Raw genomic sequence first — 20,846 nt, forward strand, 5'->3', positions numbered from 1 at the left:
TCAGGAAAAGCAGCCACAGTAAGCTTCTGAAGGAAAGTCAGCATACACTCTTCCTGTCTTGGCCTCCTTTTAAGCTGTTGGCCACCATCCTCAGGAGGGTCCTCCAGCCCCAGAATCACACTGACTCATTACAGCTGAGTGTTCACACTTACACTGACCGTTAGTTAACCCACCACAGGCACAGGGTTCTGAGTGAATAAATATCAGTGAATGAATGGGAACGAAGAACACACAGGTTGCGAGAGTGGGAAAGGAAACTGGTGTGGGCTCCTCTTCCATTCATTATCACCGTAGCACATTCATTCACTGCCTTCTCCTTTTATTCATAGCCTTTTTGGAGACAGCATCTCCATAACTTTTGAATCCACAGCCCAGCTCAGCAATTGACAGAGAACAAGAAGAAAAGGTAGAAATACTCCTGGGCTTCTGGTTTGACAGGTGTCAGCTGGACCCCAGCCTGGAGACTGTGCCCTCGCTTACATCACACTATGGTCAGAGTCCCATGTAGGTGAACATGACCCTTGCAAATTCTCCACCATGCAACACTGCATAAAGGCAAAGCTTTGTCGGGAAGAAACCAGCAGGCTTGGGAGCACAACAAAAGAAAGGCAAACCCACTTTAATTCTGATGTTAACATTTAGAGCTTTGCATCTATACAGCTAAGGCATGCTCCTAGGAATCTCCCAGGTTCCTGGCGCAGGAGCACAGTGGGGCTGTTCTCTGCTTTGCCCCTTCAGGGTCCTCAGTTTTGCACACATTCCTGCTCCCCGGGTCCCAGAGGGCTAGAGGGCACTTTCTCCAACACCACATGTGAGCTGGCTTTGGCTGACAGCATCAGAAACCCTGCATGGGGCCTATTATTATTACTTTATTTTCAAAGATTTGTGAAATATTTATGAGGCTTTGAAAAAGCCTCTCTCATAGGGCTCTAATTCTTACATCTTGAGAGACAGTGACTCCCCATATGAAAACTTTTCCCCATGACCAGCCAGCTCCATGACCACTGACCTAGGTCCCCCACATAATGTTTCCTGTCTCCAAGAGCTCTATAGTTTGGAAAATGTTGTCTTGAAAACTGTATGGGCTTACATGATACTGGCCTGGCTGGTCCCTTCCTGGGGACATATGCAAACTATTTAAGGTCTGTTAAGTACACTGCACCTGGGCCAAAGTTCCCTAGAAATAAGTGTACCCTGCTGCAGCCCCAGAAGATGTCAGTGTCCCCCAATCCCTATAGGTCTGTGTTCACTTAGGGTTCTGAGGAGGCATAGACATCAGCTGACTCACATGTGTGTCTTAGATGAACCACCATCCTCTCTCTCTCAGGACAGCTCAGCTCTGCGCCAGTCTCTGTTCCCAGTGTCATTTTGGCTGCTGTCATATCCTAGAGAGCAACAGAGAAACTGCCTTTTCCAAGTTTTGAATTCATGCAAAGAGAGGAAAAGAAAATTGTCAAACAAATAAATATTTGCAAAGTATCCTCAGTTCAGGAGTGTCTTAGGAAAGGGCATTGATTGTGTTTGAGTTGGAATACAGTCTTGAGTTAAAATCTAAAGAACGACTGGAAAACTAGCAAGGAAAAAAATCAAACTTCCCACTGAAGGGACACAAATGGAGAAAGCTTGAGTCTGAGGGAAGAGCAGACCTCCGCAGGTGGAAAGGCTGGCATGGCAGAGCTTGGGACCTTGGGATGGGGAAGAGGGAGGCTCTCACTCTCAGAGAAGTCAAAGGTCAAATCTGGTAGGTTTTTGTGGTACTGTTTCCCGGACCATCGGTAAAACATACAAAGTTTTCAGACGTAGGATCAACATAAACAGATACACAATTTGCAAATCCCTGTAGGTTGCTTTCTGGAAACAGAAGGGAGGAGGCAGGAGGGGCAGGTGCAGAGAGAAAGCTGGTGGGCTGCTTAAGTCCACCTCCTGTCTGGTAATCCTGCTGATGCCCACATCAATCCCCTTAGTGGCAGAGCTGGAGACCTGAGTTCTCAGGCAAGTGACTTAGGGAGGGGCTGCCCCAGAGTCTCAAAGGCAGGGCCGAGTGTGGGAGTCATGGGGAGAGCTGCCGGGGCCTCACCCTGCAGAAAGTCCTGGGTGTCCTAAGAACCAAAATACATCAGCTTATGCAGTGAGTGCTTTTGAGTTTTTGGCGCTTTTTTTTTGGTTCTTATTTTCTCAATATTCTCTAACATCTATATATTAATTTTATAGTAAAAGATATTCTATAAACATAAAACCCATTTTAGAAAAGAAAGGAACAAGGAACTATAGGAGGGATCTGAGTTTCTCTAGTTATCTCTAGAGGAAAGAAAGAACTTGGTGTGAATGAAGAAAGTATACCTCAAGGAACCAGCAGAAAGAAGATGGGCTGGGGCGAGCCACGGCAAGAAAACAACAGGGAATAAAGGGTAAAGCAAAGCCGGAGTGGGTGGGACAGGAGCTGCCTGGCCAAAACCCACGCCTGTTGGAGCCAAGAAACGTCCTCAGAGAAGCCCTCATTTGGCAGATGTGGAAATGGAGACGCAGGGCTCTCTAGGGACATTCTGCACCTGCAGGGAGGCAGAGCTGTGCCGAGAGGACTGGCGACTGCATCGTTGCTCTCTAGGATATGAGCTCCAGGAGCAGGAAGACCTCCACTGGACGACCAGAGTGGACAGGTGAGGGAAGCATTCTGAGCCAATGGCTGAAGAGCAGCAAGATACCCAAGCTCGTCACAAGGCTCAGATTCAAAGAGCAGCTGAAATGAACGTACCGGCACAATAGGTTGCAGTGTTGGCTTCAGGTCCTGGTCCTGGAGGAAATGTCCCGACAGTCCCCACCCCTCCCTATGCTACCCCCAGAGGGGGCTCAAATCCATAGCAGACATACAATAAAGTCAACAAAAGAGGAGGTTTAGTTTAAGCCTGTCTCTCTCTGTCTCTGTCTCTTGTCTATCTCTGTCCCTAATCCTCTATTTCACATAGATGTGCACAGACACACACACATACACACACACACACACACACACACACACACACACACTCAAATACTTAGTGAAGTAACTGTAGGGTTCTCTTCATCTCCAGCTCTGATCTCACTAGATCTACAGAAAGCTGTCCTCTCAGAAATGGAGAGGCAAGCCAAGAGGACCCAGCTCAGTGCAGATGCAGAGACATGCGACCAGCCTTTCACATAGGCCTCACTGTCCCTTCACATGTTAACTGGCTCATGCAAAGTGGAGTCAGGCAGGGTCAGCATTGTTGTGATCAGACTTTCCTTCTGATCACAATCCCCAGAAGCTGTCACTTCCCAGCACCTCTTCATAGTTCCGGTGGCTTCCCAGACCCACAGGCATCAAAGGTATCTCAGAGCACAGTGCTACTGTGTTCTGGTGTGGTGGGGCCTCGGGCATGAGAGATGAGTGGGTGTTCAGTTACTACCATGAATGTTACTGGCTCATGGCCCCATATATCTCTGTTAGCTGGTTCATCTTGGAAAGACCTTTGGTCCTGTGTCAATGAAATAGAACCAAGGAAACCTGTGCTTCCATTGGAGAGCTTGGAGATGCTGATGGTCAGTCCTCTTCTGTTTTTTCTTGATCATAAAATAGACAGTTTGGGTACAGTCACCATTTCACAGGGTGCATTCCTCCATATGCTGTGGAAGAAAAAAAATGGGTTGTTTCACAACAAAACAATCTAAGAAGCAAATTCTCTTATATTCTCTGTCTCTCTGTCTCTGTCTCTGTCTCTCTGTCTCCCTGTCTCTCTCTCTCTCTCTTCTCTCTCTCTCTCTCTCTCTCTCTCTCTCTCTCTCTCTCTCTCTCTCTCTCTCTCTTGTTTAATATATTTTAAGATTAGAGTCCAACCTAACATTCTTGTTTACCTGTTTCAACATCTACTGATGTCCCTCCAGCTCTTATGCCCTGGATTGTTTACAATCATTTCCTTTTTAGGGAAGAATAAAAAAAAAAAAAAAAAACAAAAAAACCAGGACCTCACAGGCAGCATTCATTTAATTTTATACAAACACACTCTTTGAAGCTAAAGAAATTTGGATGGGTTTTATAAATACCATTACTAAAAACAGAATACTCTAAGTAAAATGTGTCTTTTGTTTCCAAAGACTATCAGTACCCTACAGCAATGTGAAAATAATTATAAAAGAGAGATAGTCCACAGCAAACTTTGGGTAAGGTTAGAACTGTGCAGGAGAAACAGAAAATGCTCCGAAATTCTGGGTGTGTAATCACTGGGACATTCTCACCTCACTGGAATCCATGTCTCTAGCCTTTCACCGTTTTGCATGAAGCACGTGCCTTACTACCTGTGACATTCAGCTCACTCCCTTCTCCTCTTCCCTATCCTTCTTATCCTTTAAGACAAGACAGCAGCAGTCTGACACGTAGGCCCACATAGGCTTTCTGGCATTGGATTTCCCTTCTGTTGCAATGGTATTTTCCAGCACTGGAGCACTCTAACATTAAACTGAAACTGCTTATTTATTTGCCTATTTCCTCCTCCAAATTATGAGTCCATAGAACAGATCACAAACTTTTTAAGTGCTGTGTATCACCTGTATACCTTACTCTCAGATATTTGAGAGTATTTAAATATTACAAGGTGTTGGGAACCCACTTATTTGGTCTATGTAGACTTTTGCAAGTATGCAGTAAAGCAAAAGCTGGCACCACACTTGAGCCTCAAGTATTCACCACGGGGCTTCCATAAGGTGACTGGATAGAGCCACTGTGGCTGGCGGCTGTTAGGGACCAGAAAGTCTCGACAAACCTGGCCTGGAAGGGTTTCTCTCTCTCCCAGCTCCTCCTGTTACTTCCCTGCTTCTGTCTGCCACCACTTGAGCAGCTCTCCTGTCACACCCCTCTGCCATCCCATCCTGTCTTGGAATCAGTCACGGGCTAAAATCATGGACCAAAGTCAACCTCTCCTCCTGAACTTAGAAGTTGTGACTGTTGGACATTGGGTCTGAGCATTGAGAAAGTGACTGAGACACAGCTGATTTACAGCCAGGGCACCTGGGGCTGGAAATGTGTACTGACATTACCTGAATCCATAGAACTGCAAGGTGGGGGCTGCATTAGCACCCAGGCAATCAGACCCCAGGACACTTATCCTGTCTGCCATGTTATATTACCAAGGACACTGAGCAAATATTTATTGAAAGAAAAATGACCAAAGCTTTACTAAATGAAATTCTCTTAAGAAGGCCGTTCCTCTGCTTTTCCATCTTCTAAATCCTATTTATCCTTTAACCCTATCTAAAATTCCCTAACTCTGTCAGAAAAAAATGCATTAAAACTCTTTTTAGAAAATCCCTAAACATGTTAGGAATACTTTTAAGCCAAGAATTCTGGGTTCCAATCAGAGTTAATTCAGTAAAAGAAGCTTCACTTTTTGGAATAAGAGCTGTATATTGTATCGATTTTTGTTGATATTTTAACATCTATACTGAGGTATAATTCTCTGTCATGTACTAAATACATCTGTGCCCACAAGATCATATGGCGCTGCTTAGTTCATTTGTAAGGCTATACAACAACATGCCCAAGCCAGATAAAGTATAAAGAGCAGAAATTCCTTCCCCGTGGTACTGAAGGTTGGCAGTCCTCTCTCAGGGTGTTTCAGGCTCTATCTGGTGAGGAAAAGGTGTTTGCTACCAAGACAGTACCTTGAGTGCTTCATCCTCATATGATGGAAGAGACAGAAAGCTAAAAGGGACCTGCTCGTGACCTCCAGCTCTTTTTGTAAGGGGACAGATCCATTCATGACTGCAGAGCCCTGCAGCCCTAATCACGACCCGAAATCCCTATCTCTTTATACTATCATACTGAAAATTACCTTGTGACATGAATGTTGGAGGTATGCAAACATTCAACCCATAGCAAGTCCTGACCCTAATGTGATGGCATTTGGAGGTAAGAACTTTAGGGAGGCCGCTGGGTTGGTAGGAGTCGTGGAGATAAAGCCCCTATGCTGAATTGCTCCCTAATAAAGGGAGGTGGAGGAACCAGGACTTGCTCCCTCTGCCACCTCAAGACACAGTGAGAGAACAGCTGAATGTGGAACAGGGAGGGGCCCGAGCCACAAACCTGAGCACCCTGGCACCCTGACCTTTGACTTCTAGCTTCCAGAATTGTAAGAAATAAATGTTGTATAAGGGTCTAATCTATGGGATTCTTTTACAAGAACCCGAACAGATTAAAAGAGTTACATAATAAAAATTATTGAATTACATACTTAAAGTGGGTGGATTCTACAGCATATACTTCATGTGCATTGATAGTACATTCTTTCTACCAAATCGTGGCAATGGGCTTGATACAAAAGCCAAGTCTTTGTCCATAAAGAACTGGTAAGAAACTCAAGTCAGTGTGCTACAGACATCCCTGCTCTGGTGTGGAAAACTCTCCCTGCCCCGTAATATTTCAATCAAGGTCTTCCCAAGACTCTCTTTCCTCGGTTAAGGCTCCCTCGTGCATTTAGTACCATTGCCTGTGAGCTCTTGTCACCAGTCTCCACATGAACTGAAAGCTCTCAAAGGAGGATATTTATTTTACATCTTTAGATACTTAATAATGGAGAAAACAAAACGTGTACTAATTTGAAGTAAACAGCTTGAAATGTGATGTTCCACCCATCCCTGCCCTTTTAAAACTATGTGACCATAAAACTCCATTTCTCCAATCTGTATAATAGGAACACTACTGGTTACCACCTGACCATGACACTAACAATCTAACATAGCATTTACCAAATAAAAGGATAGAAAGTTCAAAGAAAATTAAGTGCTTTGTGCTCCTTTAAATCTCTGGTACCTAGGTTTTAAGGACTCAAATTTCCAACAAAAGCTTCCTCCTCCCAGTCTTCAAGCAGCCATTGTTCCCAAACTACTTGCTTTTATCCCCTGGACTGCTAATACCAAGCTCTATTTGCTCAGATGAGAGAGTGATTTGAGAACCATTTACTAGCATACATTTTCTCAGCATCTCAAGCACTGAACTACCTGTGCTGAATGGCTCAGTGCTGATCCACTGTGAAAATGTGTGAAGTGTTCAGTTACCCTTAGAATTGTTCATCTCTTACCTGGGGAGCCCCAGCATCCAGTCATGGGACAATAGGCCACGGGTGGAAAATTGTTCCGAGCTTATGAGGAAAGTTCACGGAGAAACTCATCTGCAGCCTTCCTTTGGAAAGTGGGATCCCTCCCTTTCCAACACCTGCGTGTTCCTTTCCTTGACACGGCTGTTCTAACTTCATCTTGTGGAGGAGAGAACAGTAATGAAGCTGACACTGATTTAGGGAATCTAAACACAGAATGAAGCCCAGGACTAGAAGTGCCAGTGGCAACATGGATAGGGCTTAACTGGCTCCAGTTGGAGTTAGACAGGGCTCAGATTTCTGTCAACAACTCCATCCAAGTTTGTTTTAAATTAAAGAAGAACCAACAGGCCCCATGGTGGAAAATCCTCCTTAGCACTTAGCTTTCTGACTGAGTTGTAAATCTATAGGTCCATTCCTATCAACATTTAATACTATCAACTGCCACACCAATAACTGTGCAGGGGACTGGGATTTAGAAGCCAAAAAAGACACAGTCCCCACCCTAAGAATCTTCTGGGTTCCAGAGGCACTGCCCTCATCCTGCCCCCTCCAGGGGAACCCTCTGTTTGTCCCAAGGCACAGATAGGACAGCAAGCTGGAAGTTACGATATGACAAGTTGTGAGAAGCATTAGGAATGGCAGAGGCCATCAAATAGGGACTGGCAAGCAGGATGCACTAAATGAGATGATGAGGAAAAAGTGATCCACTGAAGAATGTGTGAGCCTGCAGCCTGGGCAAAAAACATCACAGGCACAAGATGCTGTGTGCATCAGCAGAGCGAGTGGTGCCTTTACTGTAAAATTCAAGGGAGGAACCTCTCCCAGCAAGGCTAGAGAGAGCCTCACTGAGCATCCTCAGATAAAAGCCACACCATTGCCAGCCAGCCAAGGGGAGTCATAGTGGATGCACCTGTAGCATCGCTGCTGACAAGGATATTCTGGTGGCCAAAACACTGCTGGAAAGGTGGAAGGGACAAGCTCCTAGTGAAGCAGTGCAGCTTGGGGTGGGGACTGTTGTGGCGCCTGCCCGATAGACTGACCTGGCTGCTTCGGTTCCTGAGGCTGGAGGTTCACTTTCTCATCTTCACACTGAGTCCTGAAGTGTCTGAGGAAAGGGGAATGAGTGTAAGATGAGAAGCATGAGAAGCATGGTCCCAAAACTGCAGCTCCAAGTCACAAAGGCCACTCAGATCTTCTTTTTCATTTTCTTCAAGGAAACTCCCTCAAGAAAAAAAAAAAAAAATCCTTAAAACTGCTTTGACAGTAAGGCTGTGAATCTGTTCTTTTCATCTGTACAGTGCGATCCCTTCACTCTCAGGGAGCAGCAGCAAGGCTCAACCCTACATACATGTAGATGCGTTTGTGACCTGACACAGCTACAATGCACACTCCAGATTCCACCTCGAGGACCCTAATACCCACCAGCTCCAGCTCCTACTGTGCATTTTCTCTGAGCACCCACACTCCAAGCCTCAGTGTGTCCTAAAAATCTCTAATAAACGCTTTTTGTGTCATTTCCACCAGTGCATCCTGAAAATTCCTTTTCCACAATGAGAGCCAGGAACCCAGGAATTTACTCCACAAAAAGCATGAGTTAACATTCTTTATTTCCGTCTGTGGAACCACAGACCCAGCCTCATAACATTTTTTTCTTTGCACCAAGGATTTCTCCCTTGGCTATGAGAATCAGGGGAAGGGAAGACTGCTCCGGCTACAGATGACTCACATTCTCGTAAGAAAAAAATCGGATCACTGTGGCATCTCTGGCTTTCAATGTCATTGAGAATCCCCCAGTGAATACAGAAACAGACATTGTAGAAAGAATCCTAGGCCTCGAGCCGCACGCACAGGGGAACCTCTGGCCGTAGCTGTCAGGTGCCACCCTGTGTTTAGGGCAGAAGATTTCCCTCCTACCCCCAGGTTCTTCGTTGCAAATGAAAATAAAGAGCAGCTCCACCAGGTGGGAGGCATACTTAAGACAGCAGTGCGCAATTCATTAATTATTGATACTCTCCAACTAACCTTTTTCTCTATTACTTTTTTCTTTTTAGGAAAAAAAAAGCAGATTCCATACATAGATCATATTGTACACCATGCTAAATACCTTATTTGTTGCTGTGTTTTTTGAGAACCACATAGATCAGTTCACATTACTGAAAGTTCTCTTCCCTTTCTTTCTCTCCAGCACACACACACACACACACACACACACACACACACACACACACACTTGCTAGTGCCCTGCAGAAGCAGAGCTTAGTGACCAATTAATGGGGTCCTTTTGCACATAGAGTGGCTAAGGTGCTCAGAGGGGGCTGGTAGCTCATAACATTTAATTTTATTTTCGACAAGATATTGACCACAACATTATTGCCAAAACCCAATCCCAAAGATTCCATCTGTCTCCTATTGATGTCTGTTCCTGGCCTGCTGGCAACAGTTCAAGGAGTCTGGCTGATTTAAAAGCACAAACTCCTGAAACCAGAGTGAGTTTATTTTCCTAACAGATCGCTATGCTTAGCTCTAATTTAGCATGAAAAGACTCCCGTGATTGCCTTTGGAGATGGTTGGGCATTGTAAGCACGGATTACAGCTCTCAGTTCCAGGGAGCTCACCTACCTGCCACAGAAACACCAGCCGACTAACTGATCTCAGGTTCCGGCGGCATGGAACACAGATACTCACAGCTTTCCTGTGGGAAAAGGCAGCCAGCAACGTTTAGCAATGACTGACCAAGGCTAATAGTTAACCCTGTTCAAATAGAAACTGATGAAAGCCTTATCATTCACCAGTTTCTAAGTATACAACTTAATGATTTTTAAATAAATTTACTAAATTCATGTGACCATCACCACAAATCAGTTTTAAAGCAATTCCGACACCCCTGCTAGGTACTTTAGGCCCATCTTTCATTAATTCCAGTCTTCAACCTGCAGCTTCTTTCCCAGCTAACTGCTGTTGTACTTGTCTCTGTAGATTTGCCTTTTCTGGGCATCTCATATAAATGAAATCATACAATTTGGAGTCCTTGGTGTCTGGCTTCTTTCACCTCACCTAGCATTTTTGAAGTTTGTTGATGCTGTAGCATATGTAACAATAACTCACTGATCTTTATTGCCTAGTATTAGTTATTCTAGTGCCTGAGTGGACCCCAGTTGGTCTATCGCTAACTGGTGGATGTCTAAGTTGTTTTCCATTCAGCGATCTCATGAAAATTCCTGCTAAGAGGCTTCATGAGTGAGTCTTTTCATAGACACATTTGCATTTCTCTTGGGTGGCTTTAAGACTGGGATTGCTGAGTTGTACGGTGAATTCACATCTTGTGTTTTAAGAAACTGTCTCCAGAATCTTGATCCTCATTTCTTCTTTGCTACCTGACGGGAATGCTAGTGATTCTGACAGGATAAACATCCCCTGCTCACACCACTTGCTGCAGCCCGGGGAGGAAAGCAGAAACAAGAGCTGGACTTTCTCTCCCATTTAGATCATCTGGAAGGCAAGGAGCTGAGCCTCACAGCGCAGCTGTCAGAGAAGTTAGAAAGCCTCCCGCTCCTTGCTTGTACTCTTTCTGGGTTCTATGATTCAGGAAAAACCAAATTATAATAGAACGACCAATAGTCAAACCATGAGTTTTGAAACATTTTCTTGGGTCATGAATCACTAATCAAAGCCTTTACTTTTATGCTCAGAGCAAAGATTAACTATCACCTAATTGCAGTTTAATTTACCAGACAGTTTGGGTACTCGCTAAGGCCCTAGCACAGAAAAAGAGGGAAGCAGAAAAGAAAGTTCTAGGGATCAGCTTGTTGTCCTACTAGTGAGAAATCTGTACCTCATAACGATGCATGGTACTCTAGTTTGGAAAAGGAACTTGGATTTTTCCTTCTCCTTATTGCTTACATTATTCCTGCTGACAGAGATTCTTATAAGAAGAAATATGGAAGGATCACTGGACATGAATTCACCTTGGGTTTACAACTCTCCAGCTGTACACAATAGATGCTGGGAGGTGAAACTGGAATGCAGCAAAATAATATGAACACATTCCCACATGAGGAAAGGGACCCGGAGGCTCCTAACCCACATACACACTGGGGTGAGGACGGGGAGGAAATCCTGTGGGATTTTGTCACTCTTCTGATCCCACAACTCAAAGGTAAAATAAAATGACTTCACTCACACCCTGTCCCACAGATCATGCACTCAAAATCATTATTGTTGTGAATTTAGAGATGAGATATGTGTAGCCCAGAAAATTAAAACTGTTACTCCAGGCTAGAAACCCTAAGTCTAATCCTGGCTGTTGTACTATCAGATAGCAATACCTACTGTCCACCCTATCCCAGAGGAGGGAGGGAGAGAGAGAGAGAGAGAGAGAGAGAGAGAGAGAGAGAGAGAGACTGGTAGTATACAACTTACAAATAATAATGGAATATACTGCAGTCTATTGTTGATTCCATATAGCAAATTGATTCTCGCAGAATGTTTTCATTGATTTTTGCTAAACTCTTATATCCTTAGCAAATATATAGTTGCAATTGACAGGCGAGTACATACAGTTCTGCTATCAATATCCCCTTTCCAGTGTATTTTCTGTTATGTTAATAAGTGAAACAACAAAGACCTCTGCCCTTCTTCGCTGGCTCATCAGAAATACAAACAAATTCTGTAATGAATAGGATGATAGTTCTGAGTACTGAAAGTTTATTTCTTCAGTTTTTCTGATAGTCACAATGCTATAATTACAAACATGACATATTTTTAAATTAAATTTGCTTACTTAATGTCTCCTCCATACGTTTATATAATCAAATGCTGATTCATAGCATTTGCCAGTTTTTGTGACATAAACAGTCCCACAGTGGTCAAAGCCAAGCCACCAATGCAGTCACTAGATGCAGATTTGGGAAGAGATGCACAGTAGCATGCTGCCAGCACACAGATATAATAGACATGTGTACACATAAGACTGTAGATAATATCAAACTAATTAAAAATAATTAACAAGTGATGCATATCATGCATTAACCTTGCTTCTAATGCAACTTTTGCAATTATAATTTTATACAAATGTCTTTTTAAATAATAGTTGTTTTTAACTATTGGTATGCAAAGTTCTTGAAACTTTAATGTAGACATCAGCTCTGCTGTGCCATACAAGCCAGCTAACACCCAGCACTGACCCCGCTCACCTTCCTCCTCCTGGGGCAGGTCTGACAGTAAATGCCTCCTTTGTGAGTTTTCATTAAAAGACTCGGGACTTCACTTGAATGCTACCATTTATTACATTGAAGTTTAGTGTCTCTAGAATCTCAGGGCTCCAACAACCTGAATCCTCACTTTACAACTGGGGAAATTAAGATTTGGAGAACACAAGCATAGTAGGAGCCATTCCTACTGCCCTTCCATTCTCCAGCCAATGTGAAGGTCACCACAGAGGGTGGCCTGGGCACTCAGGGACATGGCCAATCCCTGGCTCTCTGCCTCCCCTGGAGTCCTAAGAACAGAGTGGTGCACATTCCACGTGGGGTAGAACATCTCCCTCAAGCCATCAAAGACAAAACCAAGCAAGTAAGTAAACCATGAAGACAGAACACTAGGAAACATGAAAAGTCAGGAAATTAGCTTTCTTAACAATGGCGCAGGAAACAGTCATTAAGAACAGATTAATGGAATGGGCAGAATTGGGAGACGTGCTGTGGGAGGCTGGCACAGTCTCAGCAGTCACACTAGCAGAACACCTCCCCTGCCCCGCCCCAGTCCTAGCTGCCATGGTCTTCTGCTTGGATCACTGTGGTAGCTCCCCAAAGAGTCTCTCTGTTCCTGCTTTACCCACCGTCCTAGTTCACTATTGCCATCACATAATGCCTGAGAGCAGATAGTTTATTTCGGAGTACATTTAGCTCCCCATCTGAAGCTTGGGGAGCTTAAGAATATGGCACTGCATCTTGTGAGGGCTTCCATGCTGCTCATGACATGGCAGTGGGGCTCCTGTGGCCAGGCAGTGCAAGTGCAACAGCTCTGCTATCATTCTTTCCTTGGAAAGTCATAGTGCCATCTTGGGACCACTCCTTCCAACAACTGCTAACCCTAATTATCTCCAAGACCCTATGTGTGCATTTGGAGATTATGCTTGTGACACAAACTTTTGGGGATCACATTGCAATGACAGCAGCCTCCACCAACCTATCTGTCCTCTGGACAGCAGTCAGAGAGGTTCTGGGAGAACATCATGGATACCCCTGTGTCCCAGGTTTGGACTTCATGCTGGCTTCACCTTTGTTTGGAGCCTGAGCCTGAGGCCTTCCTGTGACTACAATTCCTCCTGCATCTGCCTTGCCATCTCCCAATAATGCATCCCTGCACACCCTACCACCCAGCCTGCTTACCTCCACTCCACCACCTGGTCTCACTGCTTCTTTAGGGCTCTGCTCCATTACCTCCTGGGCCTGGAGGCTCTTCCTGCAGCTACCCCATAACTGGACCACTGTGTGATTTACCCCAGCCTCCTGCCCACCCCATCCCAGCACACTCACCTTCTGCCTGACTGTCACCGGCCAACAAGCACTGCACACCCTTGATCCATTCTGCTTCCTGCCATGGTCAGCCCTTTCTGTTCTGTGGACAGAGATCCTTTTCTGCTTTGTTTTGTGGACGACAGAAGTCTTTGTTCTTGCACTGATACACTGCTGAGCGCTGAGCACAATGCCTTGTCCATAGTTCACACTGGAGGTGAGGGGAGATCATTGAATTTGGATAAAGATCCCTAGTCTAAATATTTACTGAGAACTTAGTCTATTCTGAACACAGTTCTAAGCATTTTATATGCATTACCTCATTGAATTCTGACAATATTCTTAAATTACTGTGAAACCTAAACACCCTCAATGTCAAATGATGCTATTAAAAAGTCACTTAAAAAGCACAGATGAGCAGATATGTTACGGTGATTCACTTCAACCCTACATATACAGGTTTGAATTTCTTTCAGGAAATGCTTTGAAAACCAGCTGTAAGAGACAGTACGATCAGATAGATCATGCGTTTGGGAAAGGAACAGAGTTGAAAGGACAGGAGGAAGCATGTGGGCTGGTGGCTACTCTCCATTTCTACCGAATGAGGCATGATGCACCAGAGAAGCCTGGTCTCCGAGCCACACGAGGCTTGTATTGAATGCTCCTCAGGCATCTATGGCTTTGCAGCCAAAGGCAGCACCCTTTGCCTCTCTTAATTTCCCTTTCTCCATCTGCTTAGTAGGAATAAGTCTTAACCTTTAATGCCAACTGTTGGACATAGTCACTGAGAAGAGTGGTTGACATATACTAACTAAGACATGGATAACCAGAGTCTTTCACAGATCTGTTGCCCACTACCTTCTGTTTGAGGCTCTTATTTGAAATTCATACTTCCTCCTGAGGACATGAATGTTGGACAGAATTCTTTTTCAACAGCTCAGCTCTATCACTTCACATCAATGGGCTGAACCCTTCCTGTGGGTGCGACCCTGTCCTAAGAGCCAGAAATATGGAAATGTAATAAATGTCATTTTCTCACTCAGAGGTGAGGGCAGATAGCTTTTCAGTACTCCATCTCTGAGAGCTTAGAAATAAATGGTCTGAACACCAGAGCCGACACTGAGCGTTCATTCCTCTGAGATTCTTTTCACCACAGAAGTAGGAGGGAGAGGCAGGTGTGACTCCTGCTGCTTCCTCTGCCCACAGACAGAGGTTGAAAGAGCCAGACCCTCCCAGAGATGGACTGCCATTCTGGTGCAGAGTCAGGGCTGAAGGGACAGAACCATGTGAGTGTCAAGGACAAGACCGTGGAAGGCCCAGGTGCCATGTCCCAATGACTATGACCACAGGCGACAGGAACATCAAATTTTACAGAGCAGATTCTGGCTGCCATGTGCTGGAGGGCTGGGAGAAAATACAAAGGGGCAGACGGGAAACACAGGATGAACACAGAAGGCACTGAGTCCCAGAAGGAAGCAGGAGGGAGGCAGCTGCAGCTGGCACTGGGGCTCTACTTCTGCGCACCTTCCCTGCCTTGATCACCACTGCTCTTTGCACCTGCTGAAGCCAGATGTTGACCAAGAGGTAGGAGCACGGCTGTTCTCTGGGCCAGTGTGGGAGGCTCCTTTGAAAACCTCTTCTACATCCCAACACGAGGCTCTTCCTGACATTCCCACACACCACAGAAGAAGGTCATGCTTTCACTTGTGTTTCTTATTGGGTGTGTGTTTACCAGGCATAAATCAAATTTGCCTTTTGTGTGGGTTTTCTTTTTTTTCTTTAAAGTTCATATATTTGTTTTCTCATGCTAATGCCAATCACATACCCAGCATCTCTCAGGCATGACCATCTATAAACTAAATTCCATTACGAGCGTATCTATGGACCTATAAAAAGGGTAATTCACTGTTGTTATTGTATTTTCCCACTAAATACACTGACGGTCTACTAGAAACTACCTCCCCTGACAGACAAGACAGAGAAAAGAGCAGAGAAAGCATTTGAGAAGATGAGCTATTAGGCTTCCCTTTGTCTTGCTTCATTTATTTCCTTCTGTTGAATCAAAATTTAACTTAGAACATAAAAGAAATAGGAGAGAGAGGGGAAGCTTTCTGGGGTTCTTGCAGCCTGGACATAATAGATTCAGGGCTCCTTTCTTGTTTTCTAAATTAGGTTTCACTTTTAGTCTTTCTTCCTCTTCTCAAGAAGATTACAAAGAAAATGAGGTGCATTTGTTTTAAAGACACACAAGGAAGTTTAATTAGAGAACAATTGCTAGGGAAATCGGGGCCACAGGGAAGAGCCCTTGCGCTGCTTGCGTGGAGCAGGTAGACATCTGTAGTGGGACCTTGTTTCTGTCAGCATCTGGTTAACTGGAATAGGTCTGTTCGGTTGCCTGGACCTCATTTGTAAAGCTAGCAGGTTCAAGTACATATGGTTTTCCTCCCAGCCTCACTCTTGGAGTGTTTGAGACCATCACCCTGAAAAATGGAGGAGACATAATCAGATGCTGCCTTCCATCCTGCAGAGCTGGTCTGGCCCAGAAGACTCTAGATCTCTTTACTGCCTTAAAAAAGAAGAATCAGTTACGTCCTGAGTGGTCCTGGCCGCTGTCTATGGAACATCTATACAGACTTTTCCTCTTCTGCCATTCTGCAGAGGGGGGTTAACAGGTGGCACTTGTGTCAGGAAACTTGGAATTTTGGTAGAAGATAAGCATACTAATGACAGCTGTTTAGGTGAAAAAATGATCAGTAAATTAGGAGATCACAAGTAGCCGTGCATATTAGCAAACTGTGTAGGAAAGGAAGGCACAGGGGATGAGGACCCGTCACCTCTTTGGGCCCACTCACTTGATTGGCAGCTCCGTGAAGACTTTTGTGCCTGGCCTGCATACACCCCAGGCCCATTATGGATTTAATGTTTGTGTCCTCTAAAGTGGGCTGAAATTTTAACCCCTAAAATGACACTAAGGACCTTTGGGAGATAATCATGTGGTGAGGCTAGACCCTCCATGAATGGGACTAGTGCCTTTGTGAAAAGAAGCCCAAAGAGAAAATTTGTGTGATGGCCACAAGAGGATGTGAGAAAGACACGGCTGTCTACAAGTCAGGACCCAGACCTTCAGTAGACACCAGCTCTTCTTCCCTGGCATCTTGGATGACACAACCTACAGCACTGTGAGAAATCAATGTTCACTGTGTAAGCCTCCGGGCCAGGGCATTTTGTTACAGCAGCCTGAACTGGCTCAGGTAAGGCCTAATCCAACACTAAGCCTGTACCAGCTACTCAAAAGTTACTGGATTTGAGGGGCACCAGGATCTGCTACTGAACTTCAGTGCAGCTCAGGAAAGGACTTGAGTCTGGGAGGGCTTTGTCTGCATGGTGCTAAAACAGAGCCTTCCAGTAGCACAGAGTACAGCAGGAGTGGGGTAAGGGCCTGGGTAGTGGTGGGACCAGGGGAACATGACCAAGGTTCACCAACAAGAGGGCCGGCACCATCCCAGCCCACAGAGAGCTCCTTTGGTTTCGATGGCTGCTTCACCTGTTGCATGATTGACCTCATCACCGACTGTTTATACCCAGCTCAATTTTCAGCCCCTCTTCCTCCCCAGATTGGGGAGTGCCACTGTGAATTCCACCTCTCTAATCATGTAATCAGTTCCCACAGCAACCAGCCTCCCATTCTGTGGCCTTCTAGGAACTTTCTAGAAACCACTTCACTAACATCAGTTCAAGTGCACCTGAAAGGGACCTGCTGTGAGTAACAGAAGACACTGGGTCTTTCACGGTGTCACTCTGGGGCTGTTTGGAGCTGCTTTCAGAAACAAACTGAGGCCAAAGGGCCAGTACTTTAGCTAAAGGTATTTGTGTGGCTCTAGTCACTTGGGGAATCAAAAGGAGTAGAAGAGCTGTGAGGCAGGAACTGTGGACCAAAAAACCCAAAGAAACACAGACAGTAGGAGAGACATGGGGAGTCATATGCTTGACGACATCATGTAAGGTTTCCATTTTCCTCCTATGGGTGTTTTGGTGAGGGAACCCACCATGCCAGGTCTGGAAAGCAGACTCCAGCTGGCATCCACTAACGAGAGGAGACCTTTAGTCCAAGAGGCCAAACCAACTGTGTTCTGTCCACAGTCACCGAGCTTAGAGGCAGACCCTTCCCCAGCTGAGCTTTCCAACGAAAACCCAGCCCCAGCTGACACCTGACTGCAGCCTCTGAGGAGACCCTGAAGCTGGGAGCCCAGCAGAGCTGTGCCTGGATCCGAGGCAGCAAAAACTTTGAAAAGATAGTTGCACTGTTCAGGCTGTAAGCTGGTGATACACTGTTAAATAAGAACAGATGGCTAATAAGGAATACACAGCTTTTAAGAAGGAAAGGAAAGGTAGCATAGCATCTCTAAAGATGCTAAAATAGCAGGGTGGTGTTTTTGTTCCTCTGAAATCAGGATAAGAGATACTAAGTGAACCAATCTCATAGCAACAGCACTGAAACAGGGTTCCCTGCTTGGTGCATATAGAAGCCAGATCCGTGGCATTGGGCTTTTTGCAAAGTAAAGGAAAAGTTTTATTGCTCAATCAGCTATCAAGAAGGCCAGGAGCTGGGGGAAGGCACAAGCCTTCCTCCTGATGCATTGTTAGTGGAGGACTATGGGAAAGAGGAGGAGAAAAGCTGCTTGTGGATGGAGAAGGGAGGTGAGGGCCCTTTTGCCCAAGGCTGGAGGGTGCTCAGGCCTCTTCATGGGAGGATCTTTCTTTTGGAAGTGAGCTATTTGTTGGGGAGGAATTCAGAGCACATGATATAGAAAGGACATTGAACCAATGTCCATTCTCAAAAAGCCAGTCCTTGTGTGCTTCCTGGAGGTTTTTGCTGAAAAACGACTTAAGAAAAATTGTTATTTAAGGATTTTACATACAAGAATGTCCAGCTCCTAACCAATTTCCATAATAGGAAAGTAGATAACTTTAAGGAGGGGGATAAAAATATGAGGTTATAGCCAGCAGTAGACCACTTACCTGGCATGTACAAAGCCCTGGGTCTCAGCACGGGACCACCAAAATCAAATCAAATGAAAAGACCACCTAGATTTCCATTCTCCGGGGCTTAGCAGACAGTCCCACGGTTTGTACGACGGAGCAGAAAGTCTCACAAGGTGCAGCTAATGATGGCGCAAGAATGAAGTCAGAGAAACAGATGGCAAGGGCAGCCTGTGGGTCATGGAGGATTCTGCAGATCAGGATGGCACCGCGTTGGCTCAGCTGGGCTAATCCTACGTGGCAGGCTTCATAGTCAGCTCCTTGCCACTAAGACAAAATACTCCAGAGCTACAACCAAAAGGAGGAGAGATTTATCTAGGTTCCTGCCTTCAGTCTGTGGTCAGCCAGCTCTGCGGCAGAAGCCACATGGGGGAAGATCGCAGGGAGAGGACAGCTGCTCATCTCACAGAAGCCAGGAAGCTGAGAGTGAGGGAGGAGCAGGGGACTGTGATTAATCCTTCCAGCCGACGCCTAGTGATGGCCTCTTCCAACCAGACGGCCCTCCTAGTGGTGCATCCAGGCAGGGACCCATCAGTGGGTCAGTCCACTGATGGGTGCAGCAACCCTGAGCTCCAATCACCCTCTGAAAGCCCCACTTCTAACACACGAGACTGGGGAGACATTTTAGATCTATCAGCATGAGATGGAGAGACAGCTGGCAGTGCCACCGGTCCGGGAGTGGCCCTCCTGTGCTCGCTGGCCTGGAACATCATTAGGATTTTCATCACTCAGTCAGGGACATAACAAGAGTGTGCTCATAAGCCAAAGAAGGAAGATTTCTATGGAAAGATTTTAAGGCTTTATGGTTAGACCAGCAATGATCTAGGAAAGACAGAAGATGATTACATCAATATTTTCAAAGTTCTCACGAGGGACAAATATTGTGCACCTGGAAGTGAAGCGACAGAAAAACAAGCAAAGGACACAGGGGTCTCATTCCATGGAAAGATGCATCATGGTCTAAGCTACAAGCTATGTGGAATTTTTCTGGAGCATCCCAAGTCTTTCAGAAGGCACCAAAAGGAAAGTCTAAGGTAAAAGGCAACAACATAAATGCAAGTCGGATTAGATGAGCCAAAAGCTCTGTTGCAAAGGACAAGTTGGAATATGATATTGTATTTTCCTGAGGAAACACTGCACAGTTACCCAGCTTCTGAAGATTGCCATTGCGCTTGGAGAATGTCAGACCTCCATGACGTGAGTTCCCCACCCACCAAGAGGAGGAAGGGTCAGAAGGAAGGCTCCAATGATTCAGCTGCTGAATTTTACTTTAGGAAAAGTCTGCACTGGCACAGTTCTTTGGTTTCTTTGATGCTTCTTGGCCTGCTCAAGTTAAAATGTACATTGTGTCAGAATCCTCCACTGTATGAAATACTAAGGACTCAAAAGATATGTTGTTCTCAAAAGATATCAGAAAATCAAACCAGAAACAACTCCATGGTCAAACAAATTAGTTAACAGTTTCAAGATTTTCGATTCACTTCTCTAGCATGGAGTAGCCAAATTTTTGACTTGGTTAAAATATTTGATATGTAAACCTTCCTTATTGAGTGTGGTGGTTGCCGGCCTCTGTGATTATTTGGTCATTTGGGGTAAGAACAGGGCACTAGGTAATAGATACAATCCCTGACATGCAGCTGATACATGAGGGAGGAGTCAATACTGCTGTTCTGCCCTGTGTGTAAGATGGGAATCTGTGATTGGGAGGCCTGAATTCAAACCCCCGTCGGTGCAAGCGAGAGGTCCTCATCTTAGCTCCATACCAGTTGGGGGATAGCCTGCCTTTGGGCCCATCCTCTCTTCCCCCTTGTATTCTCTCTCATTCCCTTATGTGCAAAGAGTATAGCCCAAGGCTTTCTTTCTCAAGTCCCAGGCTCACTGGATGTGTTGAAATCTAAAGTGATCTTGTCCTAGAGGAGTCTCCACCCAGGGCTCCTCCCCAGCTGTCCTTGAACATTGCCCGGGTTGAATGGCTTTGTTCCACCTAGCGCAGCCCACATCTTCTAACAGGAAGCCCCAGGCTACAAAGAGGGGGGCACCACTCACACCAACTTAGGGTAGCTCAGAAGGGCTGCCAGGCCTCATGGAGCTGCTGAGACCTCTGCAGCACGGCCCACCTCCCCTCTGCAACATTCTACTCCCCTCTCTTCCCTCCACAGGGTTGGTCCCAGGACCACTCCCCAGTACACTT

The 20,846-nt window shown here is 45.4% G+C and overlaps 1 protein-coding gene and 1 long non-coding RNA gene across 2 annotated transcripts in view; one reads left to right on the plus strand and one right to left on the minus strand.

The window, feature by feature from the left end:
• The window catches only part of Clnk (cytokine dependent hematopoietic cell linker), a 159,939-nt gene that overhangs the window by 46,533 nt on the left and 92,560 nt on the right, over positions 1 to 20,846 (plus strand). The window lies entirely within an intron of this gene.
• On the minus strand, positions 873 to 8,779 carry LOC134471401 (uncharacterized). Its single transcript, XR_010040865.1, has 3 exons — positions 8,141 to 8,779; positions 7,083 to 7,256; positions 873 to 3,636 (listed from the first exon to the last, which is right to left on the minus strand). It is a non-coding gene; the product is annotated as an uncharacterized LOC134471401 (long non-coding RNA).

This window comes from Cavia porcellus, unplaced genomic scaffold (assembly GCF_034190915.1).
Source record: "Cavia porcellus strain 051 isolate PalLab524CR breed Dunkin Hartley unplaced genomic scaffold, mCavPor4.1 scaffold_18, whole genome shotgun sequence".
Classification (NCBI taxonomy): Eukaryota; Metazoa; Chordata; class Mammalia; order Rodentia; family Caviidae; genus Cavia; species Cavia porcellus.